The sequence below is a fragment of the Pinus tabuliformis genome, chromosome 9 (assembly GCF_031772625.1).
Source record: "Pinus tabuliformis cultivar Carrire ecotype Pingquan chromosome 9, CPIR1, whole genome shotgun sequence".
NCBI lineage: Eukaryota > Viridiplantae > Streptophyta > Pinopsida > Pinales > Pinaceae > Pinus > Pinus tabuliformis.
Window position 1 is genome coordinate 1524223517 of NC_142307.1, and position 24105 is coordinate 1524247621.

Below are 24105 nucleotides of genomic sequence, written 5' to 3' on the forward strand. Positions count from 1 at the left end.
ATAACCTTTATGGCAGCTTACGACAAGTGTGGCTCCGATGATAGACTTTGGGAGGATGAAGGTGACACTTGTTTAAGAGTGTGTGAAATGAGTGTGAAACATGTCTATGTGGTGAGGATAACCCATTCTCATAAAGATTTCCCCTTGAAGCAAAACAAACCTCCCTTTGCATGACAAGCGATAAGCCCCATGCCCAAAGATGACACATTCTATGTAAATATAAAAGCATGAACGACTCTTAAGATCGAAAAGGGGAGCTTGAGATCATCAACTTACCAATAAGTGACTAAGGAACGATCAATCACAATATCCATAGTAGGCTCCGAAATTTAAGTGCAGGCCAAAATTTTGGAGGGTGTTGCAGCTACTACAATAGAGCCTTCACCTTCTTGCTAGCTTCTTTTTCAACCAGTGTCTTGAATTCTACGAACTTGGAGAATGTCTCATCTTTCTTCCACATGAAGAAGATCCAACACTTTTGTGAGAAGTCATCAATAAAAATGACAAAATATTTGTGTCTGACAGTGGAGGTTGTCAAGAAAGGTCCATAAACATGATAGTGGATCCTTTCTAGGACTGCATGTGCTTTGTTGTCCCGATCATGGAATGTGGATTTTATGTACTTCCGCAACGTACATCCTTTGCATACATCCTACTGCTTAAGTGATCCTTTAGGGAGGCCAGTGGTTATTTTTTGTATAATATTCGAGGTACCATGATGCAAATGGCCAAGTATTTTGTGCCAAAGTTCATCGACATCATGACCTACACTTTCTCCGCCTTAGTGCTTAATGCAACACAATCTTCCACATCTGGCTTATACAGGTTCTTCACACGAACCCCGATCTGCTTCACCTGTCCCTTGGCTATGTGTCTCAGGAACACTTTTCCTTTGATGAATATCACTTCACAACCATGGTCTTCCAAAACTGCAACAAAGATGAGATTTTTCTTTAGGCCTAGAACAAACATGACATCCTTGAGCCTAAGAGGGGAGCTTGACTCCCTCTGAAAGGTGACTGTACCAATACCAGTCACATTGTACCTTTTTTCATCCCCTAGCTTAATGTGCATCTAGAGATCTTTCTCCTCCAAGTCACTGAAAACATATTTACACCTTGTCATGTGGAATGATGCACTTGAGTCCAAGTACCACACGCTCCCCATCATTGTGTTGGATATGCATACGATAAGGGTAAAGTCAAGCTCGAACTATGAAGCCAAGGTTTAACATGCTGCTCCTCCTAAGGTCTTCTTGCTTGCATTTTTGTGTGGACACTTCATGGCATAGTGCCCGCATTCATGACAATGGAAGCATTTAATTTTTGACAGATCTTTCTTCTTTCCCCCTTGACTGGATTCTGGTTTGGTTTGAGATTTATTCCCTTTTCCCTTCTTTCCCTTTCAAACCAATCCAAAGTTTTCTTTATCCTCGCCCTTGGATGAGGTCCCATCTCTGGTATTCTGTCTTATTTCCTCATGTACCAAATCAGACCATAAGTGTTCCCAATTCGATAATTTCTCCCTTCCATTCATTGAATCTTGATAGTTATTATAACTCTTGGGAAGGCCGAGAAGGGCTAGGCTTACCAAGTCATCCTTTGAAACAATAACACCAACTATTGCAAGCTCATAACGAACTTGTGTGAACCTACTCAGATACTGCGGGATAGTGTCATTCTTCTACATCTTGATATTTCCAAGTTTATCCTTGAGCTCTAGCTTCTTGTGGTCACTACTATTCTGGAATAGATTTGTCAGTGTCTACCACATTGCATAAGTATTTTCTTTCCCATGGAGATTGGTGACAATGTGGTCTCTTACTCCCTCCAATAGGTCTCGCATGTACTCCCTCCAATATTATTCTCCTCACCTTGGTTACATCTTTCTTCCACTGAGCAAGGTTTTCGGCATCATATTTCGCTAGTTTTGCAACATCTCCCTTGATGTATTCTAGAAATCCATTGTCATCGAATACATCCTCCATGTGATCCTTCCATGCGATGAAATTAGAGTTGCATTCCAAGGCATACTCTAGCCTCAACCCATTGAAGGTCATCTTCTCAGCTCTGAAGAGATCCTGCTACACTGAACTACAAATTTGAACCTCCTGAGAAACAACTTTGAAATTCCTACTCTAATGTGAATCTTGCTCTAAAACCATGTAGAAATTATGGTGTAGATTTTCAACTGCTCATGAAGTTTTAATCAAAATTACAAGACAAAAACCTAGTCTACTACACTATGGAAGTTAATTCCCAACTTAGAACAAAAATTTCAGACATGCAATAAGAAATAACACACATGCACACTGTATCTTTCTTGGGGAAAGAAATCTGGTAAAAACCCCAATGTATGCTTGCATTAATATGATGAACATAGATGTATTACAATTGCTTTGTTCAACTAGCACAACCTGCAAGTGAATAACCTCTCTCTCTACTCATTGAGAAGCTCTGACCCAGACTTAGTCAATTTATGCCTTTTCTTGAGCCCTTATTTCCTTGTGCAATTCCTCGAGAAATTATTCCCCTATTATTTAGGAAATTTTCCAAAATGGATTGCACAATTCCCAAGGTTGATCATCTGATTGCATGCAACACTTGTACACTCAAGACTAGTCTACAACTGATGTTACATTGCCTTGGAATCTCCACCACGGCTGGGGAACTCGAATTCTTTGCATGCACTAATTATTTTGGGATGATTGATCAGTTAACTAGATGATCAATGAGTTTGACTGAAGTCCCACTACACAACTGACCTTCCACGAGTTCCTCCAACAATTAGAACTAGTTTACTTGAATACAACTTGAGATAACTGACTTTGATTGATACAAATTAGCAATCACAAATGCTTAACTAAACTCTAACTCCTCTAACTCGAATTTACTCAGTAAACTGGGTGACACAAGGCATGTCACACAAGTTAATTGCATCCAAGTTGTATGCTGATGTGGAAATTCATTGTTTCTCAATTTAATGAAGGAAAAATCAAATTAAGAATTTATTGCTGCATTTTTCAACAATCCTTCAGGTGAATCTAATCCATGTTGTCGATGACAGTCAAGAGTTCCAACACAATAATGTGCTTATAATAGCAACCAACAGATAGAAGTAGCATTCAAAATAAATGAAATAGTCAAAAAACACATATTAAAACAAAATTGATGGAGACCTTGAAAAGTACTCCAACTATGATACTGTTTATCCACGTTCATCAAAAGTTCCTCCATCGCTCCTCTCATGAATCACACCTCTGTTGTCGGCCTCTATTGCCCTAAATCCCATCAGTTTTTGTCGACCTCCATCACTCCACTCCCTAAAGAACCCATCAACAACGTAAAGACGGACCCCCAATCCTTTACGTTTACCTTTATTTTACTAGTGTCTCATTGAAAATTTGAAGACAAAATATTTCTTTTCTCTTAAAAAATTGTCTTAAAATCCCCCTCCATGTAGCAATTCCGAATACAACGATAGACAAGTTGTCTCTAATCGCATCAGTGGATATGAAAGGGACAAAAGAGGAATTGATGTCTGATAAATCTTGTGAGTAAAAGTTGTCGCGTTCTTCTTAGTCGACTACCCCCACAAAACAAAGAGCCCAACAAATCATTTTCTTTATATAAGATAACGTGAATGGTAAGTAAAATAACAACCTCGGTATAGGCACAAGACAATAGTTGCCTGCAAGATGGAGGACTTAGGGCGCACTGTCAAAGTCAATTTTACAGTTGTTAGATAATATTGTTTTAAATTGATATGTTTGTGTCTTAATTATTAATTGTCTTAAATAGGTTTAATCTAAAGTGGCCATTGTCTTAAATATAAAGTTTTGTCTTAAAATACTTTTGTCTCAAACTGTTTTTGTCTTAAATATAAAGTTTTGTCTTAAAACAATTTTGTCTTAAATTGTTTTTGTCTTAAAATAATTTTGTCTTAATTTTTTTTTAAAGTTTTGTCTTAACTGTTTGTCTCAAACTACTTTTGTCTTAAATATAAAGTTTTGTCTCAAATTATTTTTGTCTTAAATATAAAGTTTTGTCTTAAAATATTTTTGTCTCAAATTGTTTTTGTCTTAAAGTTTATATTTAAGACAATTCAATTGATATTAAATTTTAATGTAAAATAACTAAAATAAAAAGTGATTTTTTAAGACAAAAGATTTCTTTTGTCTTAAAAAAATGTCTTAAAAGTGCCCTTGGTGTAGTAGTGCAACCACCATCTGCCGGATATTTCACTTTTGGCTATGTGTCAATTGCTAGGATGGAGGCCTAGATATTGAACATGTTTAGAAGTTTATCAAGTAACTTGACCTTACTAACACAAAAGAATTGATGTTTCAGACACCACGGCTTCCAGTGTAAGAACCACCAACCCTTAATGTCCACGTGAATGCATAGGGTTGTATCCTCTAAACCCAAAATACTATAACTAAGTGGGAAAACTCCTACTTGTGTTTTTGAATTTCATTGTTTCTTTTTAGGGTTTAAAAAGAATGTGAGATGTGAAGTCAGCTAATTCTATTTTTAACTGAATTTTTAAATATTTTTACATTAAGTAGTGATATTTTATATAACATTTTAATATTTAATGTTTAAATATGGATTAATTATTAAATTAATTTAGAAAGATTTTAAAATTATGGATAAATTTTAGATTAAAGTTTTGAGTTTTGAAAATAAGTTAAATTTTGGAGGGAAAAGTGAAAGTTTTGTTTAATAAATTGTAATTTTAAAATTATTTATATTAATTAAAATTAATAGAAATTATTTATATTTTAAAAATAATGTGAAGAAAATGACAAAAATGGTTGTTTTTTTTTTTACAGAAACAGTTATATTGTGATTATATTCCTCCTGGCCTAAATGCCGAGTGTCTGAATACAATGAGGATGTCTAAATCCTGAAAAGTCTCACTAATGGAAGTGAGAGTGTTATTTTGACTTGAGATCTTTTTCCTAGCTTGGATTTCTATTGATTCTATATTCGATATTTTCCCCCATTTGGATATACAGACAATTTTTTTTAAGATCAAGCAGTTAAACATGGCGGACCTCGGCTTATGGGATGGGTTCCCATGATTCTTTTCCGTCTTTCAGCTTGACCCCGGTGGAGAGGAGGGCTGCTTTATTTGCTTCGCTGTCCGCTTCTTTATTGTGAGCTCTCAGAACATGATAGTAGTTCAGCTTTTGAAAGTTGTTTTCTAGGCCCTTAATTCTGGAAATCATCCTGGCTAGATTAAGATCAGCAGCAGAGGAGTTAGAGGCACTTATGATGATCTGAGAGTCTCCTATTACTGTTGCTTCCGTTATGTCTATCTCCTTTAGAGACTTAAGGCCTTGCAGGAGGGCCAAAGCCTCGGCTTGAGTGCTGGTCATGTGTCCAAGCCCCCAAGCATATGAGTGAATTTTTTCTCCTATTGAGTTTAGGACGACACCTCCAGCACCTGCTCTGCCCGGATTACCCTTAGCCGCCCCATCGAAGAATAGAGAGTACCTAGATTGCGAATTGAGCCAGTCTTGGAAGTCTGCTTCCAGTTTTCTTATTTGCCAATCTTTGAGTGGAAGTGCATTTCTGATTGCTGGGAGAAATTGTAATCCAAGGGAAGAGCCCCAGGCAATATCTTGATGGCTGAGACTAGCATCGTTGATTATTTGGGACAGGCATTCCTTTATTTGGCACTTGATCTTAACTTCAATGGTCTTGTGGTGCTGTCTAGCATTCCTAAAGGTTCTTCTGTTGCGTTCCAGCCATAACTGCCAGCAAATGACCTTTGGTAGAATGGCCCAAGCTGATTTGATTAGCCGATTTTGAGGAGGAGGGCCAGGGTATTTGAATGCCCAGCTAGAAAATAGATCAACAATGGAGCGAGGAAGCAGGAAGGCGGGATCCAATGAGTGAAGGAGGGCGCACCATATCTGTTTGGCGAAGCAGCATTCCAGGAATAAATGCGCTGTTGTTTCTACACTGTTGCTGCACAGAAGGCAAATGGAGGGGCCGTTATATCCCAGTTTCTGCAGTCTGTCGAAGGTGAGGATTCGACCATGGCAGAGAATCCAAGCAAATATATCAGTTTTGGGCCAAGCCTGATATCGCCAGATCGCTTGCCAGGGCGCTGGATTTGAGGGAACATGCGGTCTCTCACGATGTTTGGTGTAGCCCTTTGCGACTGAATAGCCTTTGGCTTTCTTCCCCCAACCGACTGTGTCATGCTTTTTCCTGTTCATGGGCGCAAGACCGTGGAGGAGGCCTGTCATCGTGGCCCAATCATCAATCAGGCGATCTGGCATTTCCGGCCTCTTCCAGCCGATCCATTCGTTGTCTTTCCAGAGGGAGATGTCCGAGAGAGTTCGCAGCTTCTCTCTTTCCATCCACTCCCGCAGCTCTCCCGTGGGCACTATGTCGCTGATCGAGTCTGAGAACATGATTTTATCGGTCCAGATTTTTATTTTCTTACCGTTTCCAGGGATCCAATAGATGCGATTTTTGATCAGGGAGGCGGCCTTATCATAAAGCTTGAGAAACTGCGAATTAGGCAAGCGAATGACTCTGTCTAAGTAGCTGGAGCGAGGGCCACGGAAATATTTTTTTCTGAGAGCTGTTTGGGCCCAGCCAGGATTGGGCGCGATAATTTTCCAGATGACCTTTGCCGCCATTGCTACATTTAGGTGGCCTAAGTTTTTGAAGTTAAGACCTCCCTCCCACAGAGGCTTAGAAATGGCTTCCCAGCTGATGAGGGGGATTTTACTTTCATTCTACTTTCCTCCCTTCCAGAAGAATCTACGAATATGTTCTTCCATTTTTTTTAATATGATTGTTGGAGCTAGCATCCCTGCAAATTGAAAAATAGGAAGGCTAGTGAGCACTGATTTGATGAGGACGGATTTGCTAGCATAGTTGAGCCAGGTGAAGCCCCAGACCTAAATTTTTGACTGGAATTTTTCGAGCTGGGGTAGCCAATCTTTGCTTGAGATTCTTTTGTGGGCAATAGGGAGGCCTAGGTACTTAAAGGAAGTCCATGAGGTGGAGGCTGCAAATCCTAGGCACCTGGAGATGGCAGAGAGGAGTCTGGGCGGGGTATTCCAACTGAAGATGTGGCACTTATTCTTGTTGACGACGCTACTTGAGCCCTTGCTGAATTCTTCCAGGACTGATTTGAATTTGGAGGCGGAGGAGAAAGAGGCAGCACCCAAAAGCAGGGTGTCATCCGCGAAAAGAGCATGGTTGATGTTCTTGACTCCTCTTGCTATATGTAGTCCCATAAGATCTTGATCTTGCATTTTTTTCTCCAGCAGAAAGCTGAGAGCTGAGGCTTGAATGAAAAAAAGCAGAGGGGAGAGTGGGCACCCCTGCCTGAGCCCTCTTGATGCTTTGAAGAAGTTCGTAGCTCTTCTATTTACGAGTGGAGCAATCCATGGCTCCGAGATGCAAGCCCGAATCCAATTAATGAAGTTTGATCCAAATCCAAACCTGTTCATGACTTTTAACAGAAAACTATGGTTTACACGGTCAAAAGCATTTGCTAAATCGAGTTTAATTACCATACCTGTCTCTTTTCGTTGAAGACTTGAGTGGATTGCCTCCTGAACAAGGGTGAAGTTGTCCACTATCTGCCTCCCTTGGATGAAGCCTCCTTGGTTCTCCGGGATTATTTTGGGAAGAATGCACTTCAGACGATTTGCTATGACTTTTGTGATTAGCTTATACCCAATGTTACATAGAGAGATCGGCCGGAATCTACTGAAATTGTTGGCACCTTTTTCCTTGGGTATGAGGGCTAAGAAGGCAGAGTTTGTGCTACCGCCTATTTTCTGGGAGTTCTGTGATTTCCGAATCATTTTGATTAGATCTTTTTCAATAATGGACCAACATATTTGGAGGAACCTGGCTGAGAATCCATCCGGCCCAGGGGTCTTCTCCGGATCCATGTCATATAAGGCTTTTTTGACTTCATCTTTGGTTATTTTGGCCTCCAAGGTTTCGTTCATTCCAGGAGAAATTGTAGCTGGGATCAAGTCTGACAGGTCTGAAGCTTGTTGCTGAACCTTTTTTGCACTATACAACTGAAGGAAATGGGCGTGGGCTACCTTCTTTATGTCTGCAAACTCCTTGTGAGTTTCACTGTCCACCTTGATCTCGGAGATGGTGTTAAAACATGTTCTTCTTTGCGCTTGTTTATGGAAAAATGCAGTGTTTCTGTCCCCTGATTTGAGCCAGAGGTTTCTTGATTTTAGTCTCCAATATTCCTCTTCAACACGACAAGCCTTATGATAATGCTGTTGCAGATGAGCTTCCTTATCAAGCAGATCCTTAGTGATTGAAATGTCTTCCATATGAGATTGATGAATGTCAAGGGTGGCTTTGATATTTTTTCTTTATATATCAGGTTTGGGGAGATTTTTGGCCCAATGTTTTAGAGCTCTTTTTACCCTTCTGAGTTTTTCTTCCCATATATAGAAGGGGGATCCTTTAACAGGTTGGCTCCAGCAATCCTTAACTAGCTGCATGAAGTCTGGCTCCTTGACCCAGATTGGGCTGAATCTGAATGGGATAGGTCCCAGATCAAGATGAGCTAGAAGGTCTAGCTTTATGGGTTTATGGTCCGAGATACTGTTAGCGAGAATGTGCATTCTAGGTTCTAATCCAAGCAACAAGTATGAGCTTTGAATAAAGAATCTATCTAATCTAGTAGCAATATGACCTGGCCCTATTCTTTTATTGGACCAAGAGTACTTACCGGAGGAGGGTTTGATGTCCAGCAAATCCCAGTCTTGCATGAGATCCTCCGCCCATTCTCTTGTCAGATCACGTACAACACTGCCACCCCTTTTTTCGGATGAGCTAAGGGTAAGGTTGAGGTCTCCGACAATGATAGTGTTTTCCATATTCATAAGATCTGCTTGAAGTCTTATCGAGTCCCAACATGCTTTTTTTTCCCCGGCGTTGACTGGGGAGTATACATTGAAGATGCAGTGTATTTCTTTAGTGTTCAGATTCTGCATTTTCAGCAGCAACCAGTGTATGTTTCTAACCTCACTGATGACTGCAAATTTGTTAGCGTTCCAAAGAGTACCAATCCCTCCCGAGGCTCCCCTAGCGGAGACTGCTCTAGCTTCACTTTTGAACCAAAATTTCTTGCTTGTTTGAAGGAAGACTGAGTCTTCCAGCTTGGTCTCCTGGATGAGAAGTATATCTGGGGTTTCTGTTCTTATCAGGCTTCGCATGGCTTCTTCCTTGACTTTACCCCCCATACCTCTGCAGTTCCAAGAGATGATCTTCATTATTTATGTTTCTGGTGGGCTCCCTTGGAGCCTTGAGTCTGGCTTTTCGTCATCCTAGGCTTTGAGGCTAGAAGCTTTTCCAGAGTTGGCTGGTTGCATTGTAGTTTTTCCTTGTATGTCTCCTCCTCTCTTTTTTCTTTGTCCGTTTTACGACCTCTCGTGGATCTTCTTACCGAAGCTTGGGACTCTCCTATTTCTCCTTCCTCCTCTGAGTCATCTGTGTTCTGCTCTTCTTCATTGTCTTCATCATTCTTGCCTTTGGAATTTTCAGTGTTTGAGTCTTTGATGAAGGCTGGAGGTGTGCCTTTGCTTGAAGAGTCTGGGTTTTGATTTTCAATCTCCTCTGTGGGTTCTGTCTCCTTTTGAGTCTCTGCCTCCTGAGTTTTTTCTTGATGCGAGCTGAGGGGATCAAACTTGTTTTCTGAAGATGGAGAAATATGATGAACAATTGGCTGACCTTTGCCACTAGGTCCTCCTGTCTTCTTAGATTTATGTCGCTTGGTTTGGTTCCATCCGTCCTCCTTTCCCTGCGTGGCTTCGATGTTGGATGGGCAGCCTCTGGCGAAATGGCCATACACGTGACATTTCCGACATTTGAAGGGCAGCTGCTCATAGTCCAGCTTCTGCAGATGCGTCCAACTTCCTACATTTATCGTGATGGCCTCAGGAAGCCCTACCTCCAGATCTACTTCTACGCAGATCCGGGCACAGTCGTATTGATCCTTGTTGTTCGCTTGATCAATAAATTTCCCCAGGGCATTTCCAATGTGACGCAGAGATTCCCAGTTCCAACAATGGACCGGGAGGTTCGGGAGTCTAACCCACACCAGAACTGCGTTAGGAACATCGACTGCTGGGTCAAAATCCGGGGTCCATTTGTTAAGGTACAGTCCCCGAGGACCCATGAAGTAGGGACCGTTTCGGAAGATCAGGTCTTTGTCTTCCTTTGCAGTGAATTCGAAGAGGAAGTACCCTCTCCCCAGAAAATAAGAAGTAACGTTTTCTCTGATCAGCGGCGCCCAATTTCTGGAGACCCAGCTCTCCGTGGATTTTGGGGACGGCCAAAGCCCCGTAAACTGGCCGATGAGGGCTCGTTCGGACAGCGACAGCGCAACTTGCATCGGGGTTTCAGGCGGGAGGGAGATCGCTGGGATATCATCCAGTTTTTTAACAAATTTCGAAGGTTCAGGGGTTTTCTTCTTAGGAAGCCCCGCCAGAAGCCGCTTGAAGGCCTCCGAAGGCGAAAGAGGCGGAGGAGCAGATGGGGAACCCTGGGGGGAGCCCATAGTCTCCATGATCTCGAACCTTAGAGAGAAGCCAGACAGATTCCAGCGCAGATCTCCATAAAGCAGCCCACCCTCAGGATCAGGCGGATCCGCCCTCAGGGAGCAGAGACTGAGCGCGCACACAGGGGACGGGATCGGCCTCCAGGTCTGCAACGAACTTCTGATCAGTCCGCTGGGATCGAAAGCCCTCAGAAGAGGCCTGCGAGGGCCGAGGCAGCACGATCGCCTGGTCGACTCTCTGCAGATCGCTCCAAAAACGTGTGACCAAAAATGGTTGTTATTACATAAAAAAAAATTATATATTTTTAAATGTTTAAGATGTTTATTATCTAATTTTTCCCAAATTCATTTAAAATTTTATCATATAATATGGAATTAAATTCGAATTTGAACTTGATAACTATGCTAAAAAAATATGTATCACTTATCTTTTTTAAATACCTCAGTTTCCAATCATTTCTTCCCCCATATATATATATATATATAAATCAGGACCAGCACAACCTTTTTTTGGATTTTCTGGGTTGGACAGAAACACAACTTACAGATTCAATTACAGCGAAGAGACAAACAGCCATAAATGGTGAATGGTTGTATTAGCAATGGACAATTTAGTACAGAAGTAAGGCCCCTCGCTCCAAGCTCTTTGAACAGTATTTCCCTCGTTTGACATCCATGCACGACTCTGCTAATTTGTATGACATGACATCGTTTTTCTAAATATTATGAAGATATCGTTGCCCCTTTATTTCTAGTGTTTTTTTTATGGTTTGTGAAATCGGTAATTAGGGTGGATTTCATATTAAGGTGACACGGAATCGATTCTATGAACTGCATACTTTACCGAATGAGCAACCCAAAAGGTTCCCACAGCAATCCTTTGGATTTGACGGAGTCGTGTAATTATATCTTTGTTGCCCCACTGTTATGTTAACAATGCTTTTGATTCTAGAAGCGGCCATGATCAAATGTTTCGTGTTTCAGAAAATGTTTAAATAAGTATTTTTCATGTTTTTAGATAGCAATTAGATTAAGTTAAATTAATTTTATTTTAACACAGAAAATGAGACAATGTCAAAGTAACATAATGTTTTACATATTAAAGTGAAATAAATGTCACGATGATATTTTTGGTGTAATGCACATTAATATAATATAAAATATATTTAGTTTTAATTAGCTTTAGTGTTTATATATGGTGTATATGTACATCAACATAGTATAAAGTACACTAAGCTTTAGCATGCTTTTTAATTTAATTTGGTTGTTTTATGAATTCTTTCATCACTATATACATAATTCATTCTCTTTTCCAATTTTTCTTAATTATTGTTAGTTGCAATTATTCCAGAGTCTTTACATGTGCAGGCTCTAATAATTTAACGTGGTATCAGGATGACTAGGAACTTGGAAAAGGTGTATGAACAATTATTTGCAGGTTTGAAGAACAAAGTATTGGAAACTATTGAAAGTGTCGGAATTTTCCACAAATTGAAAGTGTATCAGGATGACTAGGGGCTTGGAAAAGGTGTATGAACAATTATTTCCAGGTTTGAAGAACAAAGCATTGGAAACTATTGAAAGTGTCAGAATTTCCCACAAATTGAAAGTGTCAAAAGTTGTCAAAGAATTGGATTATTGAAATAATGGAATTCTTAGTTTTCACCATTCTCACTCCATACAATTAGTATGAATGGAAGCCAGTGACTTTGCTTCATCTTAGGAGCAAAGGCTTATACTGAGTAGTCATGAGAATTGAGATGGAACCAATGTCAAAGGATAAGAAGTTTGATTGGTTTAAGAGATTTGACATGGCTTATGGAAGATTGTGTCTATCTATGTCTCATGACATTCTTTATCAGATCATAAATATTGAGTCACCACATGAAATGTGGACTGCATTTGAAGGATTATATGGTGATGAAGATGATATGGAAGAACACCATTTGGAGATAGAGAGCTCGATCAATCATAGCAGTCATGAAACCAGTGAAGACTTCGTCAACAATGTGGACACATATTCTCGAGATAGTGGTGCACATGAAGACTCCACATATTTTGTTGTTGGTGAAGTTGTTGCATATGAGAATTTTATCCTATCCAATAACAAAAATGTCACACATGAGGAAATATCTTCCTCTGTTGGTGATGAAGACTCTGCTACAAATGGAGACATTGCTTTCGAAAACATATTAGAGGACTTTGATTCCTCTACTATTGATGATGTTGATGATGCAAATCTGACGAGGTCTCAATTTGGTGATGCCCCACATGCGCTCGTAGCTGCAGAGCCATGCAAGCATCCAAGGAGGCATATATAACACCATGCATGCACATGTATGCATCGATGAAGGCATCAGTAAAGCCATGCATACACATGCATGCATTCCTAGATATAGACATGCTCATGCATGCATATATGTTGCATGGATCTGATCGTCAAACACATGTTGAAGTTGCAAGGAATCTGTATTGGCATGCAACCATGGATAAGGAGAATCAATCCTTCATATGATACCTCTACTTCTGAAAAGGGAGATTTTTCCTCTAAATCCATTTGCAAAGGAGTCCACTTCTGACTATGTACTTAGTTTGGGATTTGGCCCCATTTGTTGGTCAAGCAAGAAGTGGGATAGCATTGCTTTATCATCAATAGAGGCTGGGTATAGAAGAGTAGTTAATGACACCATTCAAACCATTTGGTTGTAGCATTTCCTTTCCGAGCTTGGTATCATTGTCCATCATCCCACTATCATATGGTGCACCAATCAGAGTACACTGAAGTTCTGTAGAGATCCAGTGCAATGATAGTGGACCAAACATATCAAGATCCACATGCACTACATCAAAGGATTGATTCATCATGGGATCATCAATATGTAGTATTGTCTCAGTTCTAAGCAGACTGCCAACATCTTCACCAAGACTTTCACTGAGCAAAAGTTTCACTTTCTATGAGATCATCTCAAGGTGAAGGACACAACTCTATAAGAATTGTCTTTTCTTTTAGTTTTGCATTGTATTTTGAGGGGGGCTTTTGTCTCCTATGAGTTTTCCCTTTCCTCTTTCATGCAATGTACATGGACACCTGAAATGGACTTGTTGTCGGGACTCATCCATCTTGCATCATACTCACCTAAGTTATGCTTAAGAGGGATTCTTGTTGTAAATGCATATTAACATAGCTAAAGCACACTTAACTTTAGTTAGCTTAGCTTAGTATGTGTGTAGCGTACATGCACATTAACATAGCATAACCACACTTAGTTTTAGTTAGTTTTAGTGATTGCGTGCGTTTAAACTTAACTTAGCTACTTTATGTATTGATTTTTTCATTACTATTAAACATATAAAATTTATTACAACTTCCAATTTTTCTCAATTCTAATCCTTACTTATACAAATTCTAATACATACTAGATGTGTTCATAAATAGAATAATAATTACATGGTAAAAATAATGTATTATATTTAATAAATTGATTTTTTTAATTAAATTAATCACTTTTTTTTTTGTAAGCTTGGTAGGACTCTCCAATTTTTGAGTTTACATGTCCATTATTCACCCCGCTACGGGGGAGGGTAGCACAAGGTTCGAACCCAAGATCTTTGGTTCGGTGAGACTTCATTCCATAGCCATCGTCACTTGAGCTACCCATGCGGACAATTAAATTAATCACTATTAATATGTGTATATTTATATACTAATAATTTTATTATATATATATATATATTTTGTTAATCGATTAGTTAGAAAGTTAGCTTACGTTTAGAATCCTTAACTTTCACAAAAATGCCTCGACAATATACCTTATGGCTATTTATTCCATGTTTTGTGGATATAATTTTAGTATATTCTATATCAAATTTTTTTATTTTTATATATGAATAATTTAATTTTTAATAGTATTAATATTTTATTAATATATATATATATATAATATGAAAGAATTATATATATATATATATATATATATAGATATGAATAATTTTATTTTTAATAGTATTAATATTTTATTAATATATATAATATGAAAGAATAAAAATAAAGGACAAGTTTTATGGATATAAGGTTTTTAGGCTTTGCTCTACAAATTTTAGGGTTTCTTCTATATAGCTATTTATGTTTGTTTTTAGGAGAGGGTCTTTACCCTCTTCTTTTTTTTAGGAGAGGGGCTCTACCCTGTTCTTTAGCTAGATTGTTTTGAGACTTCATAATGAATGTAGATCTACTGGTATTCCTCATCAATCTCCTCATCTTTGACATCTTTTTCATAGAGTAGTTGTCTAAAGTGGGGTCTTTAGGTTTGCAACAAACCTTCACTAGGTGCATCATGGCATGATAGAAATCTAGGGAACTACTTTCATAATATTGGAGAATATAACTAATAAATGCAAGATCACATTTTGATTTTCAAATTTATTGGATTATGGCCCTCTCAAAAGGCTTTGATTAGGTGGATTTGAAATAAATGGAACTCCCATGGTTAACTAGACTTGGAGTTAGGGACCAAGGGTTTTTTATAGTCATTTTCTCTAGTTTAGAAGACAGATAGAAGGTTTTCGAAGGAGGGCCATATTTTTTCAATAATGTAGGGATCTTCATACGATTCTAGAAAGAGCAATATAATCCAGATAAGGAGGATTTCCTCAGCCCCAATGTGGACCTATGTTTTTCTCTCCCCAAAGAATATTGGGAGTAGAAAACCCTTTAAAGCATTGGTAATACCATTGAAAAAGAATTCACATTGTTGAAGGCTACCAAGAGAGGGAGGTACCCTTCATATGCACAGTTCTATGTTTATATGAAAATCTCGTAGCCTTTTCCAACCTCCATAGATATTTACTATCAAGATAGTGTTTGGAAAAAACCTCTAGATTATGAACAAGTCCCCTTCAAATGTAGATGTTGTCATCAATACAAGCACATTATTAGGGACCATCCGATGAATACCAAAGAAACGTTTGAAGAAAATGATAGTTTGGCAGGGTCAAAAACCAATGAGGATCCAACAAAGAAAAGGAAAAAAAGAGCACTGGACCATGAGTAAAAGGTCAGAGACAATGATGGTGGGAAACAAACAGAAGTTGTTCTAGATAAATTATTTTGTCTTGAAAAAATTTCAATGTTTTGCAAATATAAGTTGGTATTAGGAGTTTTTTATAGGAATTATGGTAGACACGCATTTTAGATAGTTGGTAAAAAATGCCAGAATTAGGATCTCTATTTTTTGTACTGGTGAAAATAATGTCACTATGGAACATGAGGAATTTTGTGACCGTTCTGGCCCAGAATTCCTGTACAATATTAAATCTCTACTCATTTCTTAAAAAAAAAAAAAATTACCAATCATTCAATCGTTTAAAGAAATATTAATTTCGAGGAGTTAAAAATTATTGCATGCACAAGAACAAATTTAAATATCTTCTTTCTTATAAAGACTTCTTTAACAGTGGATTGTTCCACGGACTGAAAATTTGCACTAAATAGTGGCCACTTAGAATGATTTATGAACTCTATGATGTTTCCATGATTGTATGGATTGCATCAATATATAACAAATTCATTATGATAAAGTTTCTAAAAGCATAATTTTATGCTCGCGCTATACATGGAAATGTTGACTTTGTATTTAATAACATTCAAGTAATGAAACTAACTATAAAAAAAACTCCACAAATATCGTAAGTGTTATTGATCATTGAAGGGAATGAATGCATATGGAATGATAAAAAGGCCAAGATTTGCAACACCTACTTTAGACTTGATAATCTTGTAATTCTACCACAAAAGGAGAATCTAGTCCCAACATCGAGCACAATCAAGCAAGATGCCCAACCACAATACAAAGTGTAGTTGTGATAGGTTTGGTGTTTACTCTACAAATGGACTTGAAGAAATAATTCCTCACTACCCTCCAACAATTGAACCAACCTTGGTGTGTACTTGGAGATTGTTGCTCTCATTTCATACACCTTCTTGGATATGCTAGTAGAGATATTTTGGGTAGTATTGATATGATATGATGGCTCACTAGAGTTCTCAATTGACTGAATAAAAGAAGATGGGTTTGTCAATTTTGAACAAAACATGTTGAATTGAGGTTCAACTTTTCAAAAAATGAGCATATGGAAGTGTCCCTACATGTCTTTTCTATATTTCCTATTAGATCCTTAACTTTAGTGAGAAGTGTTATACCATCAACTTTTGGGGTAGTTCCTCATTGACATAGACACGTCGAAGGTTCACCTTCTACCCTTTAAATTTTGAATAACCACAAACAACTTTAGTGTCATAAAAGAGATACAGTTCATGATGAAGTATCACTAGTATAAGATGGATATTATAGGATAACATGTTACAATAGGGTAGGTAAAATGACTCTCTATTTTCATTTACCATCTTCCTTAAATACCTTGGTAATATACAAAAGCTATTTCCTCTAATTGACCTTCCAAAATATAAGCCATTATTAAGATCATCACAATCCTTCCTAATGTAAGCCTTCTTAATGAGCATAATGGAAACAACTCTATATATCTTGTATCAAAACTAAAATGCTTACATAAGAGAAATAGAAAAAGAACCGAAAAATTAAACCCAGAAAAAATCATCTTCTATGATAAAAAAAAAAAAAAACAACCTTAAAAATCCATTACCCATAGCTCCTCCCTGTAACACAATTTCACCAGATGATTCTCATAAATAGGAACAAAAAAAAACTTCACTATAAGTAAGAAATCCTTCACTTGCCTTTGCCAACCATTCCCTAACAATCTTTGATCCACTTTATAAAAGATTTAGTTTACAAAAATAACTAATCAATTTTCTCTTAAAAAAAACTCTTTAACTCTACCTTCGTGCATCTATAGATTTGAGATATCACTTTTTCCCATTTCAAACTATTTCTTTCCTTAGTCGTCCCATCACTTTAACTAAACAAACACCTAAATTTATTATTATATAAAACTATCATATTTTAATTACTTAAAAATATAGATATAAAAAACAAATTTCAATCAACAATATTTTCTTTTAAAATAAATTATGTCATATCGTTATTTTTAACTCAATATTTTTTTTTAATCACTCCGACATTCTTTATTGTTTATCCTTCCTAAATAAACTGCCCTTGACCATTGCCTGAAAATAAATTAAAAAAAGGTACTATGTGAACATTAGTTCAAAGTTGCCATAATCAACGTGGTATGAATGAATTAAAATTCAAACGCCATTTTTTATATTTTATACGACGCCGTCAGGACGCGTCAGATTTTTGTCAAGGAGATTTTTCCTTAATTTTTATTCATCAGTATTATATCGTTTTCTCGATAAAATAAAGAAATGATTTTTAATAATAAATATCTTGACAATGATTTATAATTAAGAATATACAAAATGTGACACTGTGAATTAGAGGATTGTTGAATTTTTAAATGTAATTTGTACATAATTCTTGATTTGTTTTGATAGAGTGAGGGCATAGTTATTAGTCCCTGCCTGGGACTATTAGTGATCGATAGAGCGTTGACGGCGTATTAATCTTTTGTTTGACCAAAAATATTTATGCGCATCACAACTTTAACCAAAGTTTTAATATTACAAAATAATATAAAATTTATTATGTAATTTCTGATTGGACAACAAAGTTGAGGGTCTTATTGCGGGCTTCGCAGCTTTCAAGACATTCATGTTCGGGTAAAAGTAAGATATCCAAAGTTTTCAGATATGGAAAGTTTTTGTTATCCAAAGTTTGGTCATATTGCCGACCTGAACATTTTATCGAAAGGTTTATGCAAACGTTTGGTCTACTTTTTATCCAAAGTATTTTAGTTGACAGCACATCGCTTCGTGGTGGCAAGCTAACAGCCCATCGCTTCGTGGCAAGATGCATGCACCTGCGTTTGCTGAGCCCGTGCCTCTTTTAAAATACAGATCTCCCTGCGCCTCGGCTCCATTACCTTCGGGAAAAGCTCTTCTAATTTTTTGGTGGAGTCCAGAAGCTAGCAGCAGTGTTTTCAGTACCTCTAGCCACATGCTTAAATTGGATTAGAAATACTTCCCTGACATTAGCCATGTCTTCCGGCGCCAGATCCGTGTATTAATGGTCATATCCTTCATGGCACCTTTGATCGTCCTACAGGGTGGTTCATTCTGTGCCACCAACAGTTGATCGTCCTACAGGGTGGTTCATTCTGTGCCGCAATTTTGCAGAAAACAATGGCTACATGAAGCTGCCACAAAAAATATGGACAAGGTTGTAATCTTGCAGAAAACAATAGCTACATGAAGCTGCCACAAAAAATGGATTTCTTACCAGTCCGGTGGTTTAATGCAGTCGCTATAAATTTCATTGTCCCATCTTCAGCTATAAGCATGCAGGTTATAATCCCAGGTGATGTTATTCAGTGAGATGTCCTACATAAACAACAATGGAGTGCATTACCTTTCTGGCCAGGTATTGTTTTATTTTCGTTTGATTCTTTTCAAATCATAAGTCTGTTAAAAATTTTAACATGCAATTAGAATTTGTCAGGTTTATATTGACAGGATTTTTGTTGTTGACTCGCACTGCAGAGAGGAGTAAACCCCCTTTAAATATTTGGCGGTGGCGCTCGTTTATGCTCCAAATTCTTATTAAGATTTCCCTGAGTAATATTAAGAGATTTTCATGGTTGATTCCCAATGCACGGAGTAGTTGAAAAGGTAGCTGAGAAAACCCTTTTTATAAAATATTTGTATGTTCCAATTCTTCTGCTCAGTAAGATTCACTTATGAGTGTCAGGTTTTTATTGTGTATTGAGGACTCCTGTGAAAATGAAAATAAAACCAGTTTTAACCAGTTTATTGTGGTATGTTGTTAATGTGTGATTTTTAACCAGTTTTACTAGATTGATTTTCGTATGTGTTTACTTATTTTATCTGTGGTTGTTGGAGGCATTTACCGCATTGTTGGTTTACTACGTTGTTCGTCGAGTAAGTGCGCAACCTGTAAATCATGAATTTGGAACACAAATAGACTTAAATTAAAGTACCGTTAATTTAAATTAAAATGTATATTATTTTTAATTTAGATTGAAATTACAGTGCCATTGATTCATTTAGTTGTGTTTTAATTTTTAATTTATTAAAATAGATTTAAGTGTATAAAAATAGAATATTATAATTTTTTTAAGTGTATAAAATTACAGAAGCTGTAATTTTACAGAAAAAAAGGGCTAGAATAACATTCTTTTTTGCATCCATGTTACTGAATTATAAATATTTATATAAATTCACTGTCAATCTTCTTTGTTATTCGGAATTTATCCTTCTCCCTACTAACATGGATTAATTTGTTGTCGTAGATTATTCTGGGGAGGATACACTTCATTTCTTCTTAGGTATGGTTTGAACAGTGCAAACCATGTTTTTGTTTGAGATATATCAATATCCATTTACGATTTCTTATTCTATACTTCAGAGTATTAATTTTTATGCTCAAGTTGGGGTTTACAGGTATGGATTGTAGATGGGTCATTTAAGTCTTCAGGGTTTATTCTTCTCTCAAAGTTTGACTTCAGTTTTCCGCTGGCCTACAGGTTGGCTCTTCAGAATTACTCATCCTCTACCTGAATCTCTTATAGCGTACAACTATACTTGTTGTAAAATGTAAATTTCACAACCATAATTCAAGGTTCCATTTTCTATATGGTTTCTTTCAAACCCAACAGGGTTTCTAACTTGTATTTTCTATAATAATATTGAATTTTCATGAAAATTTGATCTAGAGATTTTTAGATTTGAGATTAGATATTTTGCTCATATTTGCAGTTTGATAAACTTTCCAAGAATCCAATAACATTAAAAGCAACCCTAGTTTTAGATGTCTTCACTTCATATTTGCATAAAAAAGTTGAAACTTGTAGAAAACAATCACAAAATTAATGATGGGGAGATAGATTTTGGAGATTCTGAGAAAAAAAATGAGGGCAGATGGAATTGCATTTAGTTCTGGTTTTAAAATTTTTCCTTACCTTGGAGGCGTCCTTTCTAGTTGCTGTAGCACTTCAAGGGATTGAAGCGTCTCGAATTTCCTAGGTCTCTGGGATCTTCCGTAATCTTCAGGTTTAATTTGGCTCAAAGCCTTGCAATGTCTAATTTGTCTCAAAACCATATTAATTGATTATATCAAACATATCTTCAGTGTCATGTAGAACATGATAGCACACAATGGCTAGAGTGGCATACCATAGTCATTTCCATATTCCCACATCCCATTGACAGGAATGGTAGCTCACTAAATAAACACGTGGTTTCTTTTTCTATTTTTCACTAAACGCGTGGTTTCTTTTTCTATTTTCACTGAACGCGTGGTTATATTTTCAGAGTTTGATGAACACGTGGTTTCCTTTTCTATTTTCACTAAACCGGGGTATATCTGAAAATACATCTCATTTCCCGCATTTAACCAAAGTTTTCTTAAAAAACATATTTAAAATGATTTATTTTTAATGTGATTGGATAACCAGATTTGAAGTCTTATTACCGGTTCTAATTTTTCAATGTATTCAAAATAAGATAACCAAAGTTGAGTTTTTTACGATACATATAAAGTTTGGTTAAATTATATGGGATTGGCTTTTCTCCAATACAAGAAACTAATGCTAAGTTGTACATACCCTATTTGGTTGAATCATAAGGTCACACCCGCCTGATCAGCTGCAAGAATAGCTCGAAGAGCAGGAACTGTACAGCCAGCGCTTACTCCTTACCACATTCAGTGCAGGCACTAGCTTTCTTCGCCAAGAATATGGAATTTGTCTTCTTCGCAACAACAGACTTGTGTTGTTGCTGTTGCTGATGCTCACGGTTCTTCCATCTAACAATTATATCTGCGCCGCTTGGGATTCCGGTGGAGGTCACAGAAAGCAACCTATAATTCATATTCTTCCTCTTGCCCTCAGACATGACCATGCTCGTCCCAGAGCTCTCATTGTTCCATTCACAAGTTTTGAAGTTCCTCTGTTGATCGTCCACCACATCGGAGTCTTCGCTACATGGACGGGCTCTTCCGTGCGTCTTGGCCAGGCCAGATCTCCCATTACAAAAATCCTTCCCTCCCGGTTGTGAACAGTCGAATTGTCCCCATCACCATCCAAGATCCCAAAATTTCTTGTGCCTTCCATCAGTTTTGAAACAGAGCTGGACTCTGCTCAGGCAAGCCGGCCATATGCCCCTGTCTGGTAACAGAAGAAATGAAATGGGGAATTGGCATCGGCGAGTAATGGAGTGGACAATTCGTTCCAATTAGTGCTTGCCAATGGCAACAATTGTCACACACTTGCAACAGCGTTGGCATCGACGAGTAATGGAGTGGACAATTCGTTTTGGACAATTCGTTCCAGTTAGTGCTTGCCAACGGCAACAATTGTCACACACTTGCAACAACTGTAATACACACTGGGTCAACCCCAACCCCACGAGAATTTCTTTTCAGATAACTTGCTAATTTTTCGGTTATATAGGCAGGGACTACCAGCTGCATGCAACACTTGTTTAGGTGTTACATCGAATTTCCATGTTCCTTGCAAAATAGTGGCAAGGAGTGGAGATGATTATTTGTATATAAATAATTGATATTTTATAATAAATATTCATGTTATCATAAATAATGCAGTAAAACATAATATTTAGTGGGAATCACATTATCTTGTGAATTATTGATCTTTTGAACGTAATTTTTGAGTGATGTAATTGAATCATATATATGCTCTTTCTAAGACAATTGGAAGTCGTGGAGATGCTTTCCTATGTCTATAACATTGGGCATTGGACTAGAATATGTACCGAGTTCTCTCTCTTGCATTGACAAGAAGATTTGGTAATATTAGATGTGTTGAGTATGGTAAGACATTTGTTTACCCATTATATTTCTACCTCTGTGGAGAGTTCTAACACTCTTTCGTGATTCTATCTCAAGGAAAAGTGTGATTGAGTTTAGACCTATACTAAAGCAAAGGAATTAAAATTTATAAGGATGGATCCCTCATAGACATATACTAAAGCAAAGGAATTAAAATTTATAAGGATGAATCCCTCATAAGACCATACGTATTAAGAAATAGCCAGTTATAAAAAAAAAAAAGTGATAATGTCTCTTGAATTGTGATCTACTTAACAAGGAACTAGATCCAAGTTCCCTAAAATGGAATCCTTGAGAGGGTGACAATATCATTGAGTTTAGAATTTGATGTAACATAAATTGTTACTAATAAATTAAGTTGTTTGAAAATGAAGTGAAGTTGTTTGAAATTAAAGTGTTAATCAAATGATAAATTATATCCAACACTAAATACAATCAAGACATTGATGGTAAATACTAAATTTCTTAAAGAAAGTAGATGGAGGTGAACAATGCATCTTAATCAAAGGCAATGTGATTTACAATGGCTTCACAATTAAAGGAAAAGTGATCACTATGGCCCTTAACTCAGCTTGGACACAAACTAAAATAACTAGTTGGAAATACTTAAAAAGAGAAGATGTCATGCCGAGCCTTAAAGATTAATTAACTATACTTATCAAATTATGGTTTGCGTTATGAACCATGGTTAATCAATTATGCTCTGCATTAATGACTTGCACACCGCACCAGCGACTGTTGGTACTCTATAGCGACCAGAATGAGTGGTGGGAAAAATCTAAGATATTTGTACACAAAATTGTCGCATGCAAACAACGACAACGCCATACAAGTCAAATCTTCCACTTGTCCTTATCGTGATTTCTTTGTCAACTTCGTATAAGTTGAATCTTCCACTTGTCCTTCTAATCTCTTCATTCCCCTCTAATTACTATGTTATTCTTGCCAATAAGTTCTTTTGTTCTCTCTCTCGCACACACACATATATACATTCCATTGTTCATGTTTGAAAATAGTATGTCTACATACGACAACGGGAAGGTAATAAATACGGTGGAAGCGTTTGTAATAATATACTATACTCTCACAGAAAACAATACAAATCAACTTGTTTCTATCACAACATATTTCGTTTGTATTTTTTGTTTTGCAATTGACTCGCATGTCTGCTAATTCGAAGCCACAAATGTGGTCGACATCTCCTAGCTGATGAGCCTCAGTATTGCAACAAGAATGTTGCAACTCCTAAGACTACCAACTTAAATTATCAACGTAGGGTTTGTACAAACTTAAGAGGTGTCGACACTATATGTGAAACATGCAATGTGTCCTTCTTTCATTGATGTGATGCAATGAAGTGAATATCATGAAACAAAACACTAGCCTGATTGTAGAATGTAAAAGTTGCATTGAAAAGGAAACCTAGTCTATGGAATGGAAATAATAATGCTTGAAATAGAAACCATAGCTTAAGAATAAAGAAAGTAAACTAATCTAACATGCATGAAGGAAAGAGAATGTAATCAAGCACAACGTTCCAGAGAGGTTATATCCATTGACAGAGTTCATTAGATACTTCATGTGGCAATCAAGGAAATCATTATTATGCTATCCAATTCATAAATTT